Source organism: Marmota monax, unplaced genomic scaffold (genome assembly GCF_021218885.2).
Source record: "Marmota monax isolate L192 unplaced genomic scaffold, Marmota_monax_Labrador192_F-V1.1 WCK01_AAM20220418_F8-fsc00106, whole genome shotgun sequence".
In the NCBI taxonomy this organism is placed as follows: domain Eukaryota; kingdom Metazoa; phylum Chordata; class Mammalia; order Rodentia; family Sciuridae; genus Marmota; species Marmota monax.
Window position 1 is genome coordinate 1648605 of NW_026695218.1, and position 5745 is coordinate 1654349.

General features: G+C 34.4%; 1 non-coding gene across 1 annotated transcript; it reads left to right on the plus strand.

Annotated features, from left to right (window-relative positions):
- Window positions 1-5442: 5442 nt before the first annotated feature.
- On the plus strand, window positions 5443-5524 carry Trnae-uuc (transfer RNA glutamic acid (anticodon UUC)). The gene has a single exon. It is a non-coding gene; the product is annotated as a tRNA-Glu (tRNA).
- The last annotated feature ends 221 nt before the right edge of the window (window positions 5525-5745 follow it).

Consider the following 5745-nt stretch of genomic DNA (forward strand, 5'->3'; position numbering starts at 1 on the left):
AATTGGACCCATAATTCTAAAACCACGAAAAATAATAAAATGGCTGATGTTTCCCCAGGCACAGTGGCACATGCCTATAATCCCAGCAGTTTAGGAGGCTGAGACAGGAGGATCCCAAGTCTGAGTCCAGCCTCAGCAACTTAGAGTCCCTTATGCACGTAGCAAGACTCTTGTTTTAAAATAAAAATAAAAACAGCTGGAGATGTAGGTCAGTGGTAAAGTGCCCCTGGGTTAAATCCCCAGTGGATGGAAGGAAGGAAGGAAGGAAGGAAAGAAGGAAGAGAAAGAAAGAGAGAGAGAGAGAGAGAGAGAGAGAGAGAGAGAGAGAGAGAGAGAGAGAGAGAAATTGATGCTATTTTGAATCATTAGGTTTTGAGATTTTTTTTAAATGAATGAATAGTTAACTGGAACAGATGGTAACTTTCCAATGGTCATGCAGAAGTATTCTTTATAAAATTAATTTCCTATTGCGATTTATTTCAAAGGAAACTTAGGAGGAATGAAATTGTTTTACTTTGGGTATATACTCTGTACTATAAATCTCTCTGGTTTATTTTGTTAATTAGGTAAAAAAGCTACTGATGCATTTTGCATCTGGACGTCATTGAATGGTACTTTGCAGACTTTGCACAGCACTCATGTGGTTTCATAATTAAGCTTTTTAAATTAATTAGGCCAATAAAAACAATTAAATCACAGAAAGACTTCCTGGGTCACTTAATCCAAGTTCCTTCTCACATTAAATAAAGTTTTCAGAGAGAATATAAGTGTCAGTATGTTCAGGAGATTTCAAGGTCTTGAACAGAGAACAAGGTTCTGAAATTATGCCTATCAAACTTTTGAATGCTTTACAATTTTGAGGAATGCCATTATAACTATTTTGCTAAAAAATTATAGTGTAGGACTATGGAGATAAAAGATGTTTTCATATAAATACATGTTGTGTTTGTAAAAGTTTATGTATAAAGTCAAGGAGACTAGAGACAGAACAACCTAAAATTTCCATTTGGATTGGTGCAAAAGAGATATCTGAAATGTTTTCTGGCCCTGGCTAATGAATTGAAGGGCTTCATAGTATCACACAATGAGTTTGGGTTCTCCTTCTTGGCCCTGACCTGGGGCACCAGTTCTTTGTGTTTTCATATGACACTGTAGCAGCCCTTGCTGTTTCATTCACATTCTGTCAGTTCAGGCTGCTTTGTTCCCACACAAGCACAAGGCCTGCTAAACAATGCTCAGGGACTCTGAGATGATGACAGTTATGATGATGGTTCCGACGACAGCAGGATATCCGTTCTTAAAGTTTTAGAATTTTAAGAGTAAATATCAGTTATCTGGTTCATTTTTGTAATTTTATAAGTTGCAAATATTCAAAGACTTGAGGAATTTCTCAAGCAGGAAGAGCCTATGATGTTCAATTTACTGTATGCATTGCAGCTTGTTGTATAGAAATGCAAATTCATAGATTAAAATGCAATATATTATGTAATATTTAAAAATATTTCAAGCAATTGATAAGAAATGGAAATATCACATGTTTTGCTCACACTATTTTAGTCATTGCAAATACTAAGAACAATCTTCTCTTCAACTTTCTTGAGATTTTAAGATTTTAGTTAAGAAGACATATGCATTAAGCTGTCCAAAAGCATGCATTAATGGATTGAAACAGACCACAGTTTTACAGGTCCTCACAGTTTCTCAAGTTTACATAATGGATGCTAAAACTAAGATGGTCTCCTCTGACCTAAATAAACCTGAAACATTAATTCTAGTAGAAATTTCCACTAAAAATAAACAGCAAGGAAGTGAAGAAAGAATGCAGTCTTTGTTAACTATAAATACATTATGCTAGAGTTCCAAACCCAGAACAGAATAATGTAGTCCAAATTAAACAGAAAAAATGCATTTCCCCACAATGAAAAAATAACTCAGGAATAATGCAGTTAAGGGATAGATATAGTTCCTCATAATGTCAGGGCAATTTCAAGATTTCTGTTTATATTTGCTACATTAATGATTGAAGACTATTGTCACTTTCTGTGTCATTTGTATAGCCTTCAACTGAAATAATTAAAAGATATAATATTCAAATTAACACTATAGAACAGTGGCAATATGACAATTATTTCAAAGGCCACCTATGGGCTTTTTTGTCCTATTTAACTGATGTATATATTATCATTGTTTTTTTTTTTTTTTTGAGAGAGAGAGAGAGGTTTTTTTTAATATTTATTTTTTTGTTTTTGGCGGACATAACATCTTTGTTTGTTTGTGGTGCTGAGGATCGAACCCGGGCGCACGCATGCCAGGCAAGCGCTCTACTGCTTGAGCCACATCCCCAGCCCCTATCATTGTTTTTAATTGAACAAAGGACTTCATAAAGATTTTTTTTGTGTGTTTTGTTTCTTTGTTTGTTTTGTTTTGTTTTTGATACTGGTAACTGAACTCAGGGACACTTGACCACCAAGCCACATCCCAAGTCTTATTTTGTATTTTATTTAGAGCAGGTTTCTCACTGAGTTGCTTACAGCCCACCAGCCTCCCAAACCTCTGGGATTATAGGCATAAGCCACAGCACCAAGCTATTTTTGGTGTTATTTCTTGTAGGAGAATAATAGCAAATACAGAAATATGATATCTATTCATGGTTACACGGTATCTATCTTCTTCAGATTCAGATTTACCTCATGATAACAGACATTGGTTTGAAGAAATACTGTGTGATTGTACTTCTATTTTCTAATTGAATCTTCCTACTGTGAAGCTGCTGCTTTTATTCCTATCTTGCTAAAAAGGAAACTGAGGAATGAAGGTTATGTGATTTACCATTGGTACCTACTCAGGGAAGGCATCAATCACAAATCATACTCATATGCCAATTCTGAGTCCAGTACTATGATGTACTATTAAATAGTAATGCCTCTTTTGATAACTAACTGTACTTGCCATTTTTCAGTTTGGTACTTTTAAATCTCTCTATTTAATTATCCTTATAGACATTCTGTAAAATATTGAAAGTCATGCATCAAAAAAATTTTTTTTTAAAAACATAGTGCTAACAAATGGTGAATGTGATTAACTGAATCTTTTTATTTGACTCAAAATTTTATCAAGTACCATATATTTGATACAGAAAGAATGACCAAACTATTCCCACTTCCTCCTCATCTCCATACTTTTCATTTAGGCAATGCCTCTTTAATATAATTCTTAAGTGGCCAACTTATTTTTCATGAGATTTTAAAATCAGCTATCTGGATCCTAAGCATCATTGGTACTTTTAGGAATAATTTTTAAACAAAAGGTTAATTTTATTAATTTATCTTAAAAACTAAGGTTATTCTTAAGATTAATTTATGAATCATTCAAATATTCAAGTGCTTCATTCCAAATAATTTAGTCTAAAGTGGCCTAAAAAAAGAATCATTTAATTGTTTCTATTTTCTAATTATTACCTGTAAATAAATGGAAGATTTCAAGAAAAAAAAATCATACTATCAAATGATTGAAAATTAGTCATTCTCTAGGTTAAAACAAAATAGGAGAAATTGATGTAAATAATTTTGTTTAATTTGTTGTTAATCTTCCTAAGTCAGTTGATTTTGACCCCAAAACAATACTTGGCAGTGATGAGAGACATTTCTGATTGTCAGAATTATTTTTACTGGTATCCAACAAGTTAAGCAAGTAATGATACTACTTAACTTTCTGCAACATATAGGATAGTCCCTGTAACTAAAAATTATTCAGCCCCAGATGCCAAAATGTCAGTTCTGCAATATATCTATGTCTGTGTGAATATCTGATACCTACAACAAATAAGCATACAATAAAAGAGACAATGAACTAGTCTCATCCTAGGGAGGGCTATGTATCCCATGAGCTCTTCAGAGTCACAAGAAAGCTGGTACCTAATAGCGTTTAAAAATAATGGACTTCAGTATACTAGAATGTATATGAAGATACCATCCCTCACCAGTAAAATGGTGAATATTAATATAATTGATTCTAACATTTATAAAATCTAAATTCCAACTTCTATATTACTCCTGGTTGGTAGGAATGTTTATATGATGAAGTGGAAAACTGAAATTAGGGATAGTTGATATGGAAAATGTCAAATTTATAGAATATATAAACTACTCACTAATTTAACAAAGATTATTAAGAATCTATTATGTGCAAAAACTATGTTGGAATTTATGGGAGTTATATCGACATTACTGAACCCAATTATCCTAAAATTGTAGCTTTTTTTTTTCATAGAAATATCTACTAGCAACCTTTCTATGATTTCTGCTCCCTTGTGTCCTAGGATTAAGACAAAGCCTGCTTTTTGCATAAATTGTCAATTTTAATTAGTTACCTATGGTTGCTATTCAATACTCTCCCTTGTTTTCAAACTCTCAGTAACTTTTATTTATTCTAACTGATTGACCTAAAGAATTCAGTTGAGCACTCCCAGTGACACATCACTGTAATCCCAGAGAATCTGGAGGCTGAGGCAGGAGGATTATCAGTCCCAGGTCAGAACTTCTTAAAGAAATCCTGTCACAAAGTGAAAAAAAAAATGCTGAGGATGTACTCGGTGGGCATCCCTGGGTTCCATTCTCAATATCACAATAATAGAAAAAAGAAAACTAGTCCATAACCACCATCTATACTTTCTAAAATTTCCTCTCCATGTTATTCGTAATTTTCTCAGCAACATATTGGTAACTTGTTCACATCCTGGCTGCATGCTTATCCAGTGTGAATATTCAGCAACACCCTGACTTTATTGCTCTTTCTCATCCCCATGCCATTTCTGCTGTATCTCAGCAAAATTTGAATCTACTCAGTATGACCACTTCTTACAAAATGGCTTCTTTTCCTTCTCTCATCCCTCATGTTTACAGAAATTAGTTCTAACCTTGTTGAACCTCCATCACTCATGGCCCAGCAATCTGTTAGTCTTATATCCAGGCTCTCCTCACATTCAGAATGCATTCTGCCTTAGGTTTTCAAAATGTCCACCTTGACAGTCTGCAGGTCTAGAAAAAGCTCACAGTTCATGTCAAGCCATGCAGTAGTACCCAAGGCCACGACACTTCTCACCATTGTTCTTGGTAGTTGTGATATATATTTTTACCTTTCCCATTTTTACTCAAGAGAATTTTAGTTTCTCTTCCTGCAGAAAAAGTGGTGGTTGAATAAAACTAATCAAAATGAAGAGCTGGGAATGGTGGCACATACCAGTCATCCCAGCAACTCTAGGGGGCCAAGTCAGGAGAATCACAAGTTCAAGTCCAGTCTCAGCAACTTAGCAAGATGCTTTCTCAAAATAAAAAATAAAAATGGGGGCTGGGGTTGTAGCTCAGTGGCAGAGCGCTTGCCTACCATATGCAAAGCACTGGGTTTGTCCTTAGCACCACATAAAAATAAACAAAATGAAGGCATTCTGGAGCTGGGTATATAGCTCAGTTGGTAGAGTGTTTGCCTTTCATGCACAAGGCCCTGGGTTCAATCCCCAGCACCAGAGAAAATAAATAAATAGAGGCATTCTGTCCGTCTACAATATATATATGAGTGGGGGTTTAACTCAGTGATGATGTGCCCCTGGATCTGATCTGTATACAATAAGTAAATATATAAATTAATTAAATAAAATGATGAGATTGAATTAACAAGACGAAATACTATTACAGATATTTGTAAAATGTGCTGAAGTTTGATAGAGGTATACTGAGACAATTGATGAAA